The sequence below is a fragment of the Myotis myotis genome, unplaced genomic scaffold (assembly GCF_014108235.1).
Source record: "Myotis myotis isolate mMyoMyo1 unplaced genomic scaffold, mMyoMyo1.p scaffold_m19_p_2, whole genome shotgun sequence".
NCBI lineage: Eukaryota > Metazoa > Chordata > Mammalia > Chiroptera > Vespertilionidae > Myotis > Myotis myotis.
This window is the reverse complement of record NW_023416324.1, coordinates 189,898,940-189,920,989: the sequence shown is the minus strand read 5'-3', so window position 1 is coordinate 189,920,989 and position 22,050 is coordinate 189,898,940. Positions and strand designations below refer to the sequence as shown.

Here is a 22,050-nt window from a genome sequence, read left to right as displayed (position 1 = left end):
ACAATTAAGGTTTATGAACATAAAAATTGGAAATAAAGATTGGGTGAGAAGATGTTGAAAAAAGTGTAAACAAAATATCTACTTTCTCTGTTACTCTCCAAGATTTCTCCAAAGGCTGCAAAGTTACTGTTTATGTTTGGTTGTCTAAAAGCACAATTGCAATGAAAAATTTTATGCTCATAATTTAAGCATAAAATTCTTGGGAGAAATTAGTAAGGGTATTGGAGAAGCAGGATAGGGATTGGGAAGGAGATGCAAAAAATGTCATTTTAGATAAAATCTAAGTTATAATCCCCTAGCAGCTTTAGAGAATAAATGGCAAGGTGGTGTGTCAAGACTTGGAATTAGGAAGCAAGGCTTTTATACACCTCCTACATATCCTATCTAATAAAGAGGGAATATGCTAATTGACCCTCACACCATCACAAAGATGGCAGAGCCCACAGCCTATAAGAAGGGAATATGCTAATTGACTGCCCCACCCTCAAAGATGGTGGCACCCAGTTCCCTCAGCTCTGCCGGGGTGGCAGGCATTCAGCAAGGCCAAGTTCGCCCCCAGGTGGGCCCGGTCTTGCTGTGTGCCTGCCTCTGGAGTCCCCCAGTCACCTCAGCCCCCCCAGCCATCTAGGGCCGGCCCAAGGTGCAGGCAAGCCTCAAATGGTGGCTGCCCAGCCTCCCAGGACCGCCCAAGGCGCAGGTAACGAGGGCCGGCTGAGGCTTGCATTGCCGGTATTGGCAGAAGCAGAGGTGTGATGGGGCGTTGCCTTTCCCTGATCGCCGGGTCACCTCCCACCCCTGAGGGCTCCAGGATTGTGAGAGGGGACAGACTGGGCTGAGGGATTCCCCCCTCCCCCCGCTCCAGTACATGAATTTTCATGCACTGGGCCTCTAGTAGCATCTTTATCTAGCCTTTCTCTCTCAATCAGTACTCTTGACAGTCTTTGTGAAGTTGTAGTTTTGTATATGTACTTACAAAAACCTTGATTCTTTCAAGTTTATCTTATAGCAAACTTTCTTTCCTACTAATTTTATGCCCTCATTTAGCTCGAATCTATTCCAAAATAATTTTTAGGGTTTTAAATTTATTTAATTTTTATGTAGGTTCTCTACCTTTTACTCTTAGCAAAGCTATTTCCTATGTCATATTACTACAGTGTTCTTGGAGACTTAGGGCTCCCAAAAATTCAGAATAACATACACAAATACCGTAGTAAATAAAAATATAATCACTCTGTTAATTAAAGGTAAAATACTTATGTCTTAGCAAAAATTGTGGTACTTGTTTACTTGTTATTGAGAGTGCAAAAGCTCCCTTTGAAAAATGATAAAGTCAAAGAATACTGTACAATCATAGAGCTTTTGGGACTGGAAGCTTCTTAGAGATCTTGTCAATATACTTTTTCTCCTTATAAGAAAACTGAGGAAGAGAATATAAAGTCAACTGAAGAGTAGATGATATATGTGAAATAACTTTTTTAGAGAATATATATTTTATTGAATTTTTACAGGGAGAAAGGGAGACGGATAGAGAGTTAGAAACATCAATGAGAGAGAAACATTGATCAGCTGCCTTCTGCACACCCCTTACTGGGGATGTGCCCGCCACCAAGGTACATGCCCTTGACCGGAATCGAACCTGGGACCCTTGAGTCTGCAGGCTGACGCTCTATCCACTGAGCCAAATAGTTAGGGCAATGTGAAAGAACTTGAAAGGGATAGAGAGTTAGAAACATCGATCAGCTGCCTCCTGCACACTCCCTACTGGGTATGTGCCCACAAGCAAGTTACATGCCCTTGGCCGGAATCGAACCTGGGACCCTTGAGTCTGCAGGCTGACACTCCATCCACTGAGCCAAACTGGTTAGGACAATCAGTAATTATTTTTATTTGGAGTTCAGTATAAAGTCATTTCCATACAATACATTTTTAATGTTGAAATCTTATTGCTCATGGCTCTAAATTCAATTCAGAAAATGCCTCAGATGCAATTTTCTAGTAAATGTTTTATCAAAAGGAATGTATTGGTTATAGAGAATACAAAATTGTGAAAAATATATAGCCATGTTTTTAAAAATAGCTTATCATTATAATTTTTAAAGAAAACAATAATGATGATGGTGGAAACAACAACAGCAACATCAACAGCATAAGCTTATTGACATGTTTAACCTCCAAGCAACCCCCTGAGCTCAGTCCTTTATTAGCCCTGTTTTACATATGAGCAAACTGGGATCTGACCCCAGTCACCCTGGCTCAGAAAATTGACTCTCAACGGCTATATTCTTTAGTAGAACAAAAATACTCTCAACACCTACCTGCTATTTAAAACAGTTGACTATACATTTAAACCATTTCATATACATTTACCAGAGATTTATGAACTTATAATTACTATTTCCCTGCTTCTCTTCTTTGTTTGTTTGTTTTGCTGTGAACATCAAAAGTGGACAAATTCTATTAGATATAATTTCATGATTAGTTGTTGTTTTTTTAAATTTTATTGGTTCCAGAGAGAAAGGGAGAGGGAGAGAAAGAGACAGAAACATTCATGTCCTACACTGGGGACTGATCCCACAAACCTAGCAGGTGCCTGGACCAGGAATCAAATTATGACCTCCTGGTTCATACTAGTATGTTGACACTCAACCACTGAGCCATGCCAGCTGGGCTCATGATTATTTTTTGAGTAATGAAGTTTGCTATTTGAAGATGAAGATGAAGGCCCTGATCCACTCACTGTCTAAGGACATATGTGTGGGTTTATATTGCAATGAATGAGGGATTGTATAGGCTACAATAATTATTTTTAGAAGAGAGTACAATGGCACAGAAGTTGGTGTGGGAGGTGGCTTTAATTTCCCCCTTTATAAGTAGCCATCTGTCTTTAACCAAGTCACCTAACTCTATAAGAATTATTTTTCTCTTCTTAAAATGAGAAGGTTGGATATTCCCTCTAGATATATTCTAACATTCTATGATCCTAGAATCTAAGCCTCATTAATAGAGGGTAATAGTCAAAATGAGGCCCAAATGAAATACATTAGGTTGATCTCTATATGTGGCAGATACTGTTGGCTTTGAGATTTCCATTTTTAATTTCTATTTTTGAGATTCTCTTTTTCCTGCTCTTTTAGAAACAGTTCTGTTAGAAAAGAACCAAAAACCACAGAAAATAGAATTTGTTCTTTGAGTATTTTTAAAATTATTTAACAAGCTATAAAATACAAGGACTTAAGAAGTTAAATGTTTAAGTTTTAAAACCAAACCTTCAGGCAGCCAGTCTATCAATTATTTCCTGCTGAACTAAAATGACAAATAAAATACATTATCATACCTTACCCATGTAGACAAGGTATGCAATGTGTCAAGAGAGAAGAATGACTTTGGACCCGCCCTCTGGAAAAAGATACCCTTACTTGGCATTCTTCACTGTGATCCTTGAACCGTGTGCCTGAGTCGTTGGACGCTGGCTGGAACAAGTGGAAAACACTGAATTAGTGGGAGGTAAGGGAGATATTTGCAACAGCTGAAGCAAAATGAACTTTTCTGCCGAGAAAAGCAGCTTAGTTACAACTCTCTGAGCTTAGACATCAATCCATCTGCAAGCAGAACAAGTGTGGGTGATATATGGAAAAGATATTTTAAAATCTGCTTGAGCTTGCCAATCTGGAGATTTGCCCAGGCAAGAGAGCCTCAGCAAAATCATGATGGAAACAAGCAAATTTTATTATGTTTATGCAGAACCACAGAGCCATAGAAACTAATTGGACAGACTACCATTGCTAAGCAGATAAAAATTTCATCATTAGTAATTACGACGACAGAAAACTCTTTTAACTGTTTTTTCTCTAATAGCTGTCATAGAGATTAAATGAGTACGTGCATTAGTTTTGTGTGATATCATGATGAAAAAAAATAGTCTCCTCACTTGTCCTTATAAAGCTAAAGGACTTGCTGAATCTATCAAATCCGTTTTCAAACTTGCTATGCTGATAAATAGAAGTGGTAGGAGCATATTTTTTCTAAAATTGGAAGCATTTCATATTGAATGCTCAAGAAAATAATAACAGCCAAGTGCTTCATTCCTTTTAAATGGAGGTATGTTGGACATCTTGAATTATGCATAATATTTGTGACACTAAATAATAATAATATACTTTTTCTTTAATATGAACAGAATCCTTTTCTGTCAGCAAACTGAAAAATCCTATTAAAATAATATTAATGCTCACTGGTAGTGTGTATTATTGTCTTTTTGAAGTCATCAGTTGAATCACTGTGATTTATCCCAAATGAGATATTTTTAATGAAAATGTATCACATAGACAAGCTAAACCATTTTCAAGAATATTGTAACAGCTTCAAATGGAGATACCGTGGTGTTAGAGAGAAGCACATGACGCTTGATGTCAGTGCCAGAGAGCTATAGTTTTAATGTGTTGAATCAGTTACAGTGATAGCATGAATAATTTGATTTTACAATAGCCACTTAATTTGAAAGGAGACTTTTTTTTCCCCCTCAGGGACTTAGCCAAAATTTCATAACAAAGTTATAAGGAATTAAAATTTGCCAAAAAGGTTTTGGGTAACTGATTTTTAATAAAAATAAATTTCAGGGTTTAGTGATGAAGTTCATAGGCAATATAATAATTTTAAGTTAGTGAAAGTACTCAAAATGTAGTATATAGAACTTATATTTATCTATGAAAAAATACTTAATATTTAGCTATTGAGATGGTCATTCTAAATCTTATTTATCAAAGGTTTCTAGGATCTCAATTTACAATTCTGTTTTAGAACGGTTACATTTATTAACAATTGAGATATTAAAGTAATGGAATCCATAGCCCCCAAATATGCTAAAATTTACCCCAAGTTTAGTCTGTGCTCTCTTGGAATGTATCATTATTGATGCACTCACTTTAAAAGATCAGCAATAACACTATGAGTCCAAGAAGCATAGATCACTGCTGATAACCAGACAGCAATTACTACTGCACATTGCCTGTGAAGCTATTGTTTACGGTGCTGTGCCACGGAATAAATTCTGACCAGCTATAACAAATTGGTGAAAGCTACATTCAAATTAAAAGTGATATTTAAGAAAGACACTCACTGATAAAATATTCGAAAGTAACTTCTTTGACCATTACTTAGCATCCTTATACCACCTCTAAACTTAGTATAGTTTGTACTTTACTGTCTTTATAGAGTGGCATAGTACATGCTTTAGAAATAGATTTGTTATAGAGAACATATTGCTTAGTTTTACTAGCTATAATTCAAACTGTAATTGAATAATCCTGTAATTAGTTGTTGAATGGCGGCCATTCAACAGCTAGCATCCTTAAGATTATAAGTTCTGTGAAGATGTTAATCTTAATCATTCTTAAGATTAACACTACTGGGGTGGTGTTAACCTTGTGAATGCAGCCATAGCCCTCAACATAGGGCTCTAACATGTAGGCAATCAGTCAATAAGAAATTGATCCTTAATTCAGTGACTGCACTGGTCCACAGCTAGTAACTGGGAGGGAAAGAAATTCAAGTCCAAGCTGCTAACTCCATGCTCAGTGCTATTAGGGACTGTTTTGAATTTGCAAGTGACAGAGTATGGTCCTCGAATTCATGGATATATTTCTCAGTGAACTCAAACATCACTACTGAATAAACTATATGAATAGTGAATAGCTTGACCAAGTAACTTGATTTGTTCTTGTGACATGATTTTATGGTTTGCTATTTATGGGAATGCCTTTAAGTTACAGTTTATGCTGCATATCATGATTCTAAAGAGTTCATGGCTATGGCCACTGATTCAATTCACAGAGTCAAAATTAGATTTTCTAGGGGAAAAATTTTTCCCCATAGATTTCATACTCCCAACTCTAGTTGAAAATGCCTCTTATTCTAAAAGAACAATCTGGGACCAAATGTGAACAAACTTCAGCCATTTCTCATCTCCAATGCTGAATCATCTGTTGACTAGTTAGGCCACTATTAAGAAATTATCTTAAATATTGTCTAAAGTTCTTTCCAGCTTGAAAGTACTAGCTATCAATATGTACATTGTGTCTCTTTTAATTCTCAAAACAATTCAATGAAATAAATATTGATATCTCAATTTGAGATAAAAAAATGAGACAGAGAGGAAATTCAAACCTAAGTCTTCCCAACTTAACACAATCTTAAATAATTATTCTCCAATACAATAAAGACTACTTTAAGATACTATTGCTCATCGTATTTTATGAGCATAAAGTATGATAGAAAATATTGTGATTAATGTGATTTGTAAGCTAAGAAGTAATGTCTAGAAAACAAGCTATTATTAGTGTCATTTCACCCAGCTTTCAGAGTACTGTTCCTGGGGAGAAACATCCTGAGTTGATATGAAATCCTACAAATATAAAAATTATGTATGCTTCAGAATTATAGGAACTCTCAAGTATTTGGGACTTAACTTTTTTGATCCTTTATTCTTTTTTAATATATGTTTATTGATTTCAGAGAGGAAGGGAGAGGGAGAGAGAGATTGAATCAATAATGAGAGAGAATTATCCATGGGCTGCCTCCAGCACACCCCCTACTGGGGATCGAGCGCATAACCTGGGCATGTGCCTTTGGCAGGAATCACATGCGGGACCCTTCAGTCCACAGGCTGATGATTTATATGCTGAACCAAACTGGCTAGGGCTATGAGGTTTTATTCTTTAAATGTAATCATTTCAAAATATAACCGTGACTATCATTAGCACTGTGTAAAGAGAACTCTCTGAGCATTTTGGGGGGCCTGGAAAAGCATTCTCATTCTACCCTGGAGGTGAAGACTAGTCGGGGCAGGATTACACCTTTCAGATCCTCACATGATCCTCTCAGAGGATCATATGGCATGTAGGGTCATATTTGTGGCACAGCATTTTTTGGGGGGGCGTGTATACTTCCCACTATATTTAGCAAAATTGATACCAAAGAAAATCCAAGATTGAATTTCCCTGCATGCTTGGCAACTAAGAGACAGACATTTCACCAGGTGAAATGAACCTCCACAATGCTTCAATCCAGCAGGAGAAACAACAACAACAAACACAAGCAAACAAAAAACAGACGGAGCAGGCTTTTTGAGAAAGTCGGACCTGATGTATGGCAGGGTTTGGCGTAGAAACTGAGTCAGATTCGTAACTACGACAGAAATGCTGAGTCCCATGTCCATGGTTAGAATTCTTGTGTTGGAATCAAGCCTGGGAGCAGTTTCATGGTCTGGTTTGGGTGTTATTTCTGGCAACATCATTGCCAAACCAAATTTCCTGGCCCTCCTGGAACTTCTGAGGGCTGATTTATATTGTTTCATAAAGTCATCCTCTGTTTCACTTACTTTGTTCTCGTCTTGCTACTAACAAGCCAGACTGAAATAACACTATCCCACAAAGCAGGCTTGTGTTAACAGAATAATTATCCCCCAAAGATGCTCACATCCTAATCCTTGGAACCTGTGAATATATGAAAGGATTTTGCAGATTTGATTAAGATCGCAGACTTAGATGAAGAAGTTATCCTGGATTACCCAGGTGGACCCAGCTTAATCACATAAATCTTTAAAAGCAGAGAACGTTTTCTCAGTGTGACAGAAGGAGAGGGAGGAAGGATTTTAAGCATGAGAATAAATCTACCTGCTGTTGTTCGCTTTGAAGATGGAGGTGAGGTGCCATGAGCCAAACAATGTGGGCAATCTCCAGAAGCCAGGGACTGGCTCTCGGCTGACAACCAGCAAAGGAATGGGGCCCTTAGTCCTACAACTGAATGGAACTGAGTTCTGCTAACAACCTGGATGACCTAGAAAACAGACTCTTCTCTAGAGCCCACCAGTTTGACACACAACACCGTAAGGTGATACACTGGTACTTTTTGAAGCCACTAGGTTTGTGGTTATAGAAAACTAGTCCAAAGCTAGAACAGATTCAGTCGTTCCTGGAGCAGTGTGTGACTGGGAACATTTTCCAGCATTTGTACAAAGCAGGGAAGTTCAGCCAGTCTCTGGAGACATCCATAGGATGGAGAGCCAGATCCATGGTCACAACATCAATAATCACTGATTCTTGCATAGCCTGTTAAGTTACCAATCATCAAGTGTGATACTGGATTACAGAGCCATACCCAGTCCACATGAGCAACCAAGACTATCATGTATGCCTGGATCCTTGTTATAACCAGTGTCATGTACTTGACCCTTCTTTGCTCTGTACCCTGACATATTCTGCCCCTGTCACTCCATTTGCTGCCTTGAAGTTGTCCACAGCTTTACTAGCTGTCCCCTTGGCTGTGACATAACCCAGCCCCAGCTTGACTATGACTTTGATTCTTCCCCTGCAGACTGCTTTGTTCCACTGTCTGCTCCAGCCCGCTTATGACTCTTGCCTTGACCTCTGGGCCTAGATTCTAAGTCAGCAGGGTCTCCTTGTTTAATATCAAGAAGCAAAGTATGGAGCAGAAATAAGCAGTGAGATACGTATATGGCGAAATTCAGAAGAGATAAGATGAAATGCAAGATAAGGACTGAATCAGAAGGTACTGAAATTAGTCCTAGCAACACTGGATAGTTAAACTGGTAATGCTTCTACATTGGATAATAATAGCACTTCATAGATTGCTGGTAGTATAAGTCATATAACATACTTAAAGCTCTTCATACACTTTCTGGAACATAGCAAATGCTTTATAAGTGATATCTATTTTTATTGCTATAGGGCAGTGATGGCGAACCTTTTTGAGCTTGGCGTGTCAGCATTTTGAAAAAACCCTAACTTAACTCTGGTGCCATGTCACATATAAAAATTTTTTTATATTTGCAACCATAGTAAAACACGAACTTATATTTTTGATATTTATTGTATATATTTAAATGCCATTTAACAAAGAAAAATCAACCAAAAAAAATGAGTTCACATGTCACCTCTAACACGCGTGTCATAGGTTCGCCGTCACTGCTATAGGGTATATGCCTATGTACTTAATATATACAGAAAGCATACCAAAGGAGAGTAAAGGCAGGTGTGTCTTCTAAATTTATTTTTCTGTAAGTTGAACTGTTGTCTTTATGAAATAGTCTTTTGATTTTGAAATATATCTGGCTATCAGCATTTATTTAATAAATCTAAATATTAATACGGAGCAAATTTTCAACTAACATAAATTAGTATGAAGGCCCTTAAGAAATTTGACTTAGCTTATTGAAAAAAAATCAGTGATCTAAGCCTTTTATTTCAAAATAGGGTCTGTAGGAATGTGTTTGAATGCAAAATCTTGGACCCCACCTCAGACCTATTAAGTCAGAATTGCATTTTAATAAGATACCCAAGTGATTCAGACGCACCCTAAGGTTTAGGAAGTAGGTATCTAAAGCACAAATAGCAACAATTGTAAAGATAACCAATATAGCTTTAAAGTACTTAAAGTTATCACTACAGTAAAACTATTCTTATGCCTTTTCTATTTTGTTTTATTATTTACTAGAGGCCCAGTGCACTAAATTCGTGCATGGGGGTGGGGTGTCCCTCAGCTGGGCCTACACCCTCTCCAATCCGGGACCCCTTGGGGGATGTCTGACTGCCAGTTTAGGCCCAATCCGTGATCGGGCCTAAACTGGCAGTCAGACATCCCTCTCGCAATCCAGGACCACTGGCTCCTAACCATTTACCTGCCTGCCTGCCTAATGCCCCTAAATGCTCTCCCCTGCTGGCCTGGTCACCCCCAATGACCCTCCCCTGCTGACCTGGTTGCTCCCAACTGCCCTCCCCTGCCGGCCTGATCTCCCCTATTCCCCTGCCAGCCTGATTTTGCCCCCAGCTGCTCTTCCCTGCCGGCCTGATTGCCCCTAACTGCCTCTGCCTTGGCCCCCACCACCATGGCTTTGTCTGGAAGGAAGTCAGATGTCCGGAAGATGGCCGGTGGAGCTGGTCTAATTAACATATTACCCTTTTATTAGTATAGATAAAATGGGGGACAATGCAGTACTTCTTTCATAGGATTAAAAGACTTAATGACCATCCTATCTAATAAAAGAAAACATGGTAATTAGCCGTAGGTCTGCTACCCTTCCCATTGGCTAATTAGGGCGATATGCAAATTAACTGCCAGCCAAGATGGCGGTTAACCGCCAACAAAGATGGTGGTTAATTTGCATATGTAGGCACAATGCTGGGAGGCGAAAGGGGAAGGAGGGAAGAAGCCGCCTGCCGCTGACTGCAATCTGAAATCCAGGTGGCAGCCAAGAGCCAGAGAACCGAGCTGCCTTTGCTCTGTGCTGGCTTCTGTGATAAGAGAACCTGACCGCCTTTGTGGGCCCTGGTCCAGTAATCGGATAAGCTGGGTGGGGCAGGGAAGAGGCAATGTCTGCCTCTTCCCTGCCACGCCTGGCTTCTCAGATCACTGATGACCAGTGATGGGAGGACACCCAGAGGCGGGGCCAGAGGTCAGGCTGCTTAGCTGCCTGGGGACACCACCTGGACCCCAGGGGCGACACAGCCAGGCCCCAGCAGGAGACCCAGCAGGAGACCCAGGCACCAGGGCTGCATCGAAGCTGGGGCACTGATCTGGTGCCTGGGCTGAGGAGACACAGGGGCCTCCCAAGAGGAGAGTCTCCATGGTCAGATGGCTGGTGTCGGGACAGGAATAAAGACCCGAGGTGACTCAGATGCCTGGCCACAGGGTTAGACCAGCCAGCAGGGCCTTTCAGTTGGGACTGGGGTGGGGGTGGGGGGAAGGAAGGAAAGCTGGAAATAGAGAACTACAACTCCCAGGAGGCTTAGCAGCCGGGCCTGGGTGCCTGGCTGTGAAATTGGGTGGGCTGTAGTTTTGCAAGCCCCTTTAAACTAGAGGCTTGCAAGGTTGGAAGTTCTGCGCCGGGAGTCAGGGAGAAATGGAGCTGGAGCAGAGAGAGGGGTCCATGGCAGCTGTGGGCTTTGAGGAGTTCTCAGCACCTCCCGGCTGGGACCTGGCGCTGCCTCCGCGGAACGTGGTCACATCCTGGAGAGCGAGCTTGAGACCGAAGTGGAGTACCTGTCTGGGGGTCTGGGCAGCTCCAGCCTCCAGGAGCGAGACGAAGAGGAGGAGGCAGCCTGAGGCTGGCAATGGCGGCGCCAACCGGAACTCAATCGCAGGAAGTACCAGGCGCTGGGTCGGCGCTGCAGGGAGATCAAGCAGGTGAACGAGTGGGTCCTGAACAGGCTCCATCAGATATAGAGGATAACACGGAGACTCCAGCAGGAGCGGAGGTTCCTCATGAAGGTGCTGGACTCCTACGGCGACAACTACCGGGCCAGCCAGTTCACCATCTTACTGGAGGATGAGGGCAGCCAGGGCAGAGACACCCCCACCCCAGGCAACGCTGAGAACGAGCCTCTGGAGAAAGAGGGGCTGTCCCCGCCCAGGAGGACGCCAGCGCTCACAGAAGCCAGCAGCCCGGCCCCTGCAGGGGCCCAGAGGTTGGAAGAGGCGGCAAGTGCCACCGGAAGGGGTCCTGGCGGGAGTCCTGCTGACTCCTGAGCTGGCCCCCCGTGCAGATAAAGGTGGAGGAAGACTTTGGCTTCAAAGTGGTCGAGGCTCTGGACTCAAGTTGGGTTTCTCGGGAGCCAGACAAGCTGCTGCCCTACCCCACCCTAGCCAGCTCCCCCTTTGACTGACCCCCCCAATAAACAGACCCCATGCTCTCCTTGGCAAAAAAAAAAACAAACTTATAGAGGCATGCTTATAGGATCAAATAGTATAAATATAGATGTAACAGGACAATAAAAAGAGAACCTGGCTATTATGATCACCTGAACGCTGCCTCTGTGTCATTCCTTCTTTGCCAACTCTGTCCACACCTTTGGGAACCCCTGGACCTGCTGAGGCAGGACCCCAACATTCCTCTTCTTATAAGGACTTCAGTGAGATGGGCTAAGGGTCCCACTGGAACTGCCTCAATTTAATCTAATCCCCTCTTTAAAGATCTTATCTCTATATACAGGTACATTCTGAGGTTCTGGGGATTAGGATTTTAACATACATTTTGTTGATTATCCAAATCAGTCCTTAACAACCAACATGTTTCAGAAAGTAGATTCCTACAGGGTTATTTACCAAACATTCAGAAGTATTTTTAAAAGAGCTAAGCCCCTCTCCCACTGCGCAGGCCCCTCCCTGCGAAGAGTGAAGGCCTGGGTTCCAGGCGCCAGAGAAAAACTGATGCCAGCAGCCAGGGGAAGGGGTCCCAGATTGCGAGAGGGCACAAGCTGGGCTGAGGGACCCACCCGAGTGCACAAATTTTTGTGCACCGGGCCTCTAGTATCATTAATAATTAGATAACATATGCAAAGGTCTCTTTTTGTAAGTTGCGTGGCTAATAATAAGGCTTATCAAATGCAAATCTCATTTTTCTTTTTTTATTAGCCTATTCCCCTACACAAGTCTTCCTCTCCCTACATCTCCAACAACCCTTTTTAAATAATAGCTATACAATAACTTGGGTACTCTAGTGCAATTCATCATTTGAAATGGCAGCCAAAATGGATCAGTAGGAGAATCAACCCTGTTTTGTTCCTCTTTTGGCTGGAGCACCAGGGAATAGGATATTCGGGCCTGTGAAAAATGACTTTAGTCTGTGAGAAGGAAGCCACAATAACATCTAAAATGAGCAAAGACATGGATTAAGATGTGGATTTTTATATCTCCTATAGAATTATAAGTATTAAACAGAAAAACAATTGGAGGCCTAGCTTAGATCCAGTAGGACTGAGGTTTAAGTTCTATTTTTCTTACTATGTGACATTTGGCAAATCAATGAACTGCTCTGAAGTTTAGTTTCCTCATCTATAAGCATCCATTTTAAGGGATTGTGGTTCTTATTAAATGTATACACATTTTTCATGCTGTCTGGCACATAGTAGGCATAAAATAGGCTATTTTTGTGTCTTTTCTGATTTTCAGGTACATAAATAAGGTACATACCACAATTATACCTCTAAATATTAATCTGTCTGTTTTTCTAGCATTTTCTTACCCTCTTCACATTGTTGACTAAGGCCATGTTATTTCTCTTCAAGTTGTCCATGGATAAGCAGAAACAAGGACTTAAATGTAAGTATGTGAAGAAAGATTCATCTATATGCTTACAGAGCAGACCAAGATCAGATAAAAGTAGACCTGCATATAGAAGAAGGGAACATGGAGGGAAGGGGGTAATTGGAGAAAGGAGAAAAGGGACCCTAGATATTGATAGAAAAAGATGAACTAGTACCTTTCTTTTCAAGGACTAGAGCCACAAGCAAAAGGGGCTGAGAACCAACATTTCTCCAAGTTAAAATTCTTTACCATCAGCTGGAGACAAAACTCTGTCTAATAGACCTGGACGATTGAGTATATCCTGGGTATAGGTTGAAGGAGTATATTGATGACTAAAATGAAACCAAACGCAATTAGAGGTTTCACTATAAACCATAGCAGGTGTGTATATACTGCCAAGGATAATTCTTGTCTGGATCTTGACTCAAAAGAAATCAGAGACAGACCAGAAAAAGATGATTGAGGCTTCTTGTTCAGTGAACCTGATCCTGGGATAAGGAAAACCTTAAACTCATTTAGTTCATAAATTTGAGTGACTATGAGTGCTTCACATAGTCCAAAACTAGAAAAGGATTAATAAATATTATATCATATTTAAAATGAATATATTATTTGTAAATTATCCTAACAAAATTATTACATGTTTGCTGATATCATTGGATACATGTACGTAATATTTTCACATATATGACTTATATTGTATGTTTCTTTATTGTGTTGTTATTTTTAATATTTTAGGACTCAGAACCAAATAAAACAAAAATGCAACATTTTATATTGATAGTTGTTTTATATGCATCTTTGTAGTCACCTAAGGTAAAAGTAGCCACTTTAAAGCAGCCCCTGAGTTCTTTGATGAAAATTATTTTAACTTATCAAATACATTCAGTTTTATAAGCTGTATAGAAAAGTCACAATATACCAGGCACTATCGATTATACCGAGACAATAATAATAGAAGAGATATGTTTTTACAAGTACTGTGTTTCATGTAGGAATATGTGTAAAAATTACAATAGAAAATTATATGAAGGTGAATATTTTTGTGCTCATATGTTATAATGTTAAAAAACAAACAACTAATGTATGCTTCCTAATTCAGCAGATATATTCCTTTTTCATACTTTAGAAATATATCATCTGAAAATTATAAAGATTATAAAGGCTTTTGTCTTGATGTTCTTCCTCATGGAGATTTCAACAAATCATTCAAACAATATTTTTTATAATAGTAGATTACACTGTATAACTCATTTACTTCCTGTACTTTAAAAAAATCTAACACTACCACATTTAAACTATTGTTTCATATATTAGTGATTGTTTTGGGGGAGGAAGAAAGTGATTAGAATGAGAAGATATAAAGAGGCTTCTCTGCTTGTGGTCTATTTCTTGACATGGGTCTTCTCTTTGATAATTTGTTGCATTATAGATTTGTTTTGTACACTTTTCCGCGTATGAATTATAATTCATGATATAAATATTTTAAACTCGTGATTTTTAAAATACTAGAAATACATTTTAAATAAATATTTTGGCTACAAAATTAAGGAAGCCCACCGATATAGAAAGCATACTAATCCATTTGCTTAGCTCAGTGTTGCACTTGTTTGTGTGTACAGAAACCTGTAGCAACAATCTCATTTATGTCCACTGGCAGCACCCTAACTCTTTCTGGCCAATAGGGGTTATTTAGAAAATTGCTTTTTCAAGTGAATTAAATCAGCCAAATAGATTTGTATAGCCTTTCATGCCAGCTGTAGCTGGTAAAGCTGCCTCTACATTTAGGACTAGACAATGGAGGCTGACTTGTTTGAAAAATTGAGCTTCATCTGCCAAAAAAAGGAAAATGGTACCATTAAAAAAAAATCCAAACACAATGATGATCACTTGTATTTCAGAGAAATCGTATACAGGTCCTAGAGTAAATTCTCCTTTTTTGTTTTTTGTTTTGTTATGGACTCCTCTTGGCAGATGACACCTATTCCTGTAGAGCTATATGAATATTATATTCAAAATAGATTCCTCAGAAAAATGTAAAATATGCTGCTTTGTTCAGGAATTGGTGCTGTAGCAAGACATATGACAGCTGTATAGATTTCTTGTTCTATTGCCAGTAAAATTAGCAGTCTGTGTCTAACACTATGAACTTCCTTCAGATTCCTTCTGTCATATCTTTACCATTGAATGAAGTACGATAGAGGGTTGGACACTGATCTGGTTGTGTGACTACAAAGATCTACAATAAAGGTAATTACAAATTACTTTCCTAATTAAAATAAGCATAACATCTACACATTGAGAAGATAAAAATCAACCAAATCAAGCAAACAATATTTGTTTGGAATTTTTATTTCTTTGTTTATCATTTTAAAAATACCTATGCTTCAAATTGATTTTCATTTAGAAAAAACAAACTCAAACTTGTTTTAGGGAGAATTTATTCTTTCAATTATAGGATAAATGTAAGCCACCACTAGTATGCTTTATTACTTAATAATATACTACAAAACAATTTTACTTCAGAAATTATGGAAACTGAGATAATGAAGAAATAAAATGTGAAGCCAGGATTCCAAATACCTTGGTGTATAATCATTTTAGTATTCAAGAAGTTAATAGAGAGAGGAGGGAAGATGGCGGCGGTATAGGCAGACGCGTCCCAGGTCGTGTCCCTGAGCAAATGGAGTGAGCAGCTGAAACTAGTAACATCCACCCCGAATTGGCGAAATTCCTCAGCTGGCGAGACGGTTTGCAGCCGGGAACAGCAGAACTCCCCTGGAAAGGTAAAAAAACCAGGGATTTGGGCAGGAAAGTTCGCCAGACCTCTGAGCCCAGAGAGTCGGAGGGAGACCGCGTGGCAGACAGCCGCGTCCCTTGGGACAGGCACAGCCCCTGACGGGGGAAAGGAGAACCGCGGGATTCCTGGCGCTGCCGGGGGAATTGAGAGCTCGGTCTGTGATCACGGAGGACTGAGCCTAAAGGGGGCAGCCTGAAGAGCTGACCAGACCATGCAGTCCCGGTAAGAGAAGAAGCTTACAGAAACCAAGCCTTCCCCGTTTCCGCGGCCGGCGTTTGTTTGTTTGTTTTCACTGAACCCTGTTCATGGGACATGTCGGATACAGACACTCACCTGTGCTGAAGAGAGGAAGAGGGTGCGGAGGAGTGGAATCTGGGGAGAGTCTGAGGAGAGAAGGGGGGCAGGGAGAGGTGGCAGCGAATTGAGTGCTGAGCCACCCCTGAGCCCAGGGCTGAGGCAGCCATTCTCTCCGGAGAGTGAGACTCCTCCCCCCAGCCCCCAGGCAAGGAGCACAGCCACACCCAGATTCCACCCTGTAGGAGATCAAGGATTAAAATAACCTGATCAGTCCCTGGGAGTTAACAGGGTCTGGCCTATAGAGGGATTTTCAATCCCAGGAACAACACAGCACTGGTAACTCTTACGCAGCCAGCTCTGGGCAGTGAACTTCCACTGGACAGAGAGGCCCTATAGCCTCAGAGGCCAACCCCAGAACACTGCCACCCAGAGGCTGACCCACAAACTGACTCTTTGCTAAACACAAAATAAGGCAGTCTGGGAAACAAATGCGGCTTGCTTTAAAATAAGGACTGTGGTTTACAACACAGAGGAACAGTGTATCGCAGGGAAACTCAACACTCTCCTGAATACCTGGCAGGTCTAAGGCGAGCCACACTGAAGAATAGAAGAACCAAAGGACCTTCACTACTGCAATATTTTTTTTTTCTTCTTTTTTCACCTTTTAACTAAGAAACCAATTTTTTTTTCTTTTTTTTTTCTTCTTCTTTTTTCCATCACCTGATTTTACCCTTTTAATTACTACCTTCTTATTTTTAACCAGTATTATTACTGCTACCATTTTACCATTTTTTTTTTAAAGTGCCATTTTATTTTCTGTTTATTTTATTTTGGGATTAGTGTTCTCCATTCTATTTTCATCGTTATATTATTGGTTGTTTCTAGTTTGCATTCATCTCCAGGGAGCTGTTGCTGGAAGTTGTTGGGATTAATGGCTGTTCTATAGGAGTATTCTCCTCATATAAAAAAGTCTCTTCCCCTCTTCCACTTCATTCTCTCTTTTCGCTCTTTTTTTTTCTTTTCTTTTCGTTTCTCGCTTTTATTTTCCCCCCTCCTTTTTCCCAATTTCATTTTTGCACTCCTTTTTTTGGTCCCTAATTTTCTTTTCTTTTTTCTCTTTTCTCTTTTTCTCTTCCTTCTTCCTTATCCCCTAATTCTCTTAATTCAGGTGGTCACCTTTATTTGGGGTTATTCATATCGTGAATATATTCGTGTATAGTGCCTGGTACGTGGTGCCTTGTTGTGTTGTATTTTGTGCCTTTAAATCAACGCAGCAGATCCAAGCAACAGCAACCTCCTGAGCACCACATCCTCTGCTGAGGAACAGCAGCTGTACGTGAAACCTTGCCCCACCAGCCAGAAGAGCCACCACAGCTGTGAACAGCACCCACCAGAGGAGCTGCTGCCAACTGAAGAGCAGCTGCTACCGCAACCGCCAGAAGAGCAACCACAGACCAAGGAGTCACTGCCACCAAGGGAGCAGCCACTGAATGACTCAACGTCTAGATATGTCAGCGAGATCAAACATGGGTAGACAAAGAAACCCCCAAAGAAAAGAGAAGGAGGACTCTCCAGAAAAGCAGCTAAGTAATACAGAGGCATGCAACATGACAGAAAAAGAATTCAGAATAAGGGTCCTAGAGTGCATAAACCGGATGGAGGAAAAAATCGACAACCTCTGCAAGAAGCTAGAAGAAACAGATGAAAAAATCAACAACTTAAGTAAGACCCAAGAAGAAATGAAGAGTGATATAGCTGCAATGAAAAACTCCATTGAAAGTATCAACAGTAGACTAGGAGAAGCGGAGGACCGAATTAGTGATTTAGAAGACAAGGAAGCAAAACACACCCAAAACGTACTGCAATTGGAGAAAAAAATGAAAAGACAGGAGGAGAGCCTAAGGGAGCTTTGGGACAACATGAAACGAAACAACATACGAATAATAGGGTACCAGAACAACAGAAGGATGAACAAGGATTAGAAAACCTATTAGAAGAAATAATATCAGAAAACTTCCCTGAGGTGGGGAAGAAAAAAGTCACACAAGCCCAGAGAGTCCCAAACAAGTTGAACCCAAAAAGACCCACACCAAGACACATCATAATTACCATGGCAAATGTTCAGGACAAAGAGAGAATCTTACAGGCTGCAAGAGAGAGACGGAAAGTTACATACAAGGGATCTCCCATTAGATTGTCAAATGATTTCTCAACAGAAACACATCAGGCCAGAAAAGAATGGACGGAAATTTACAAAGTGATGCAAAGCAAAGGACTAAATCCAAGAATACTCTATCCAGCAAGGCTATCATTCAAACTTGAAGGGGAAATAAGAAGCTTCACAGACAAAAAAAGGCTAAGGGAGTTTATCACCACCAAGCCAGCAATGCAAGGAATGCTAAAGGGACTGGTATAAAAATAAGAAATAAAAAGCTCAGAAAGAAAACAGCCACACAAAAACAGAAATGCCTACAAACAAGTACCTTTCAATAATAACTTTAAACGTAAACGGACTAAATGCTCCAAACAAAAGACATCGAGTGGCTGAATGGATAAAAAAACATGACCCATACATCTGCTGTCTACAAGAAACCCACCTCATTAGAAGGGACTCACACAGACTGAAAGTGAAAGGATGGAAAAATATCTTTCAGGCAAATGGAAAGGAAAAGAAAGCTGGGGTAGCAATACTTATATTGGACAAAATAGACCTCAAAGTGAAGGCCATAACAAGAGATAAGGAAGGCCACTTCATAATACTAAAGGGATCAATACAACAAGAAGATATAACCCTGGTAAACATATATGCACCCAATGCAGGAGCACCCAAATTCATAAAAAAACTCCTGGAAGATATCAAAGGAGACATCGACAACAATACAATCATAGTAGGGGACTTTAATACACCACTAACAGCACTGGATAAGTCCTATAGACAAACAATCAGCAAAGATACAGCAATCCTAAATGACTCACTAGATCAGATGGACTTAATAGACATCTTCAGAACACTTCACCCCAAAGCCAGGGAATATACGTTCTTCTCAAGTGCTCATGGGACATATTCAAAAATAGACCATATATTGGGTCACAAGCAAAGTATCCCCAAATTCAAGAAAATTGAAATCATAAAAAGCGTCTTCGCAGACCACGATGGCATAATATTAGAAATAAACTACAATAAAAACAACCCAAAATACTCAAACACCTGGAAGCTGAATAGCATGCTATTAAATATTGATTGGGTTACCAATGAAATCAAAGAAGAAATTCGAAACATCCTGGAAACTAATGACAATGAAAACACAACAATCCAAAACCTATGGGACACAATGAAAGCAGTCCTGAGAGGGAAGTTATAGCTCTACAGGCCTATCTCAACAAACAAGAAAAAATGGTAGTAAATCATCTAACTCTACAACTCAAAGAATTAGAAAGAGAGCAACAAGAAAACCCGAGAGTGAGCAGAAGGAAGGAGATAATAAAGATTAGAGCAGAAATAAATGACATAGAGACCAAAAAAACAATACAGAAAATCAATGAAACCAAGAGCTGGTTCTTTGAAAGGATAAACAAGATTGACAAACCTCTAGCCAGACTCACCAAGAAGCAAAGAGAGAGGACCCAAATAAACAAAATCAGAAACGATAGAGGCGAAATAACAACAGACCCCACAGAAATACAAATGATTGTTAAAAAATACTATGGACAGCTCTACTCCAACAAACTAGACAACCTGGAGGAAATGGACAAATTCCTAGAAAAATACAACATTCCAAAACTCAATCAGGAAGAATCTAAAAATCTCAACAGGCCAATAACTATGGAAGAAATTGAAGCAGTCATCAAAAAGCTTCCAGCAAACAAAAGCCCAGGACCAGACGGCTTCACAGGGGAGTTTTACCAAACATTCAAGGAAGAACTAAAACCTATCCTCCTCAGACTACTACAAAAAATTCAAGAGGAAGGAACACTTCCAAGCTCATTCTATGAAGCCAGCATCACCCTAATACCAAAACCAGGTAAAGACAACACAATCAAAGAGAATTACAGGCCAATATCCCTCATGAACATAGATGCCAAAATCCTCAACAAAATCTTAGCAAATCGGATCCAGCAGTACATCAGAAAGATCATACACCATGACCAAGTAGGATTTATCCCAGGGATGCAAGGATGGTACAATATCCGCAAATCAATAAACGTGATACATCACATAAACAAATTGAAAGAAAAAAACCACATGGTCATATCAATTGATGCAGAAAAAGCATTTGACAAAATTCAACACCCATTTTTGATAAAAGCTCTCAGCAAGGTGGGAGTAGAAGGATCATACCTCAACATAATAAAAGCCATATATGACAGGCCCACAGCCAACATCATACTCAATGGACAAAAACTAACACCATTTCCCCTAAGAACAGGAACAAGACAGGGATGCCCCCTCTCACCACTCCTGTTCAACATAGTACTGGAAGTGTTAGCCATTGCAATTCGGCAAGAAGAAGAAATAAAAGGCATCCAAATTGGAAAAGAGGAAGTAAAACTGTCCTTATTTGCAGACGACATGATATTATACATACAAAACCCTAGAGACTCCATCAAAAAGCTACTGGACTTAATACATGAATTTGGCAATGTAGCAGGATACAAAATTAACCCCAAGAAATCCGAGGCATTTCTATACACCAATAGTGAACTTTCAGAAAGAGAGATTATAAAAACAATCCCGTTTACCATCGCACCAAAAAAATTAAGCTACCTAGGAATAAACTTAACTAAAGAGGTAAAAGACCTCTACTCAGAAAACTACAGGACGTTGAAAAAAGATATAGAGGAAGACATAAACAGATGGAAGAACATACCGTGTTCATGGATTGGTAGAATCAACATCATTAAAATGTCCATACTACCCAAAGCAATCTATAAATTCAACGCACTTCCCATTAAAATACCAACGGCATACTTCAGAGATCTAGAACGAACTCTCCAAAAATTCATCTGGAATAAAAAAAGACCCCGAATAGCTGCAGCAATCCTGAAAAAGACCAAAGTAGGTGGGATCTCAATACCAGATATCAAGATGTATTACAAAGCCACTGTTCTCAAAACTGCCTGGTACTGGCACAAGAATAGGCATATAGATCAATGGAATAGAATAGAGAGCCCAGAAATCGGCCCGAACCAATATGCTCAATTAATATTTGACAAAGGAGGCAAGAACATACAATGGAGCCAAGATAGTCTCTTCAATAAATGGTGTTGGGAAAATTGGACAGATATATGCAAGAAAATGAAACTAGACCACCAACTTACACCATACACAAAAATAAACACAAAATGGATAAAGGACTTAAATGTACGACAGGAAACCATAAAAATTCTAGAAGAATACAAAGGCAACAAAATCTCAGACATATGCCGAAGCAATTTCTTCACTGATACAGCTCCTAGGGCACTTGAAACGAAAGAGAAAATGAACAAATGGGACTACATCAAAATAAAAAGCTTCTGCACAGTAAAAGAAACCATCAACAAAACAACGAGAAAACCCACTGTGTGGGAAAACATATTTGCCAATGTCATATCTGATAAGGGCCTAATCTCCAAAATTTATAGGGAACTCATACAACTTAACAAAAGGAAGATAAACAATCCAATCAAAAAATGGGCAAAGGACCTAAATAGACACCTTTCAAAGGAGGACATTCAGAAAGCCAAGAGACATATGAAAACATGCTCAAAGTCACTAATCATCCGAGAGATGCAAATCAAAACAACAATGAGGTACCATCTCACACCTGTCAGACTGGCTATCATCAACAAATCAACAAACGACAAGTGCTGGAGAG

The 22,050-nt window shown here is 40.0% G+C and overlaps 1 pseudogene; it reads left to right on the top strand.

The window, feature by feature from the left end:
* The first annotated feature begins 10,942 nt into the window (after window positions 1-10,942).
* Window positions 10,943-11,678, top strand: LOC118675227 (annotated as a pseudogene).
* Window positions 11,679-22,050: the final 10,372 nt, after the last annotated feature.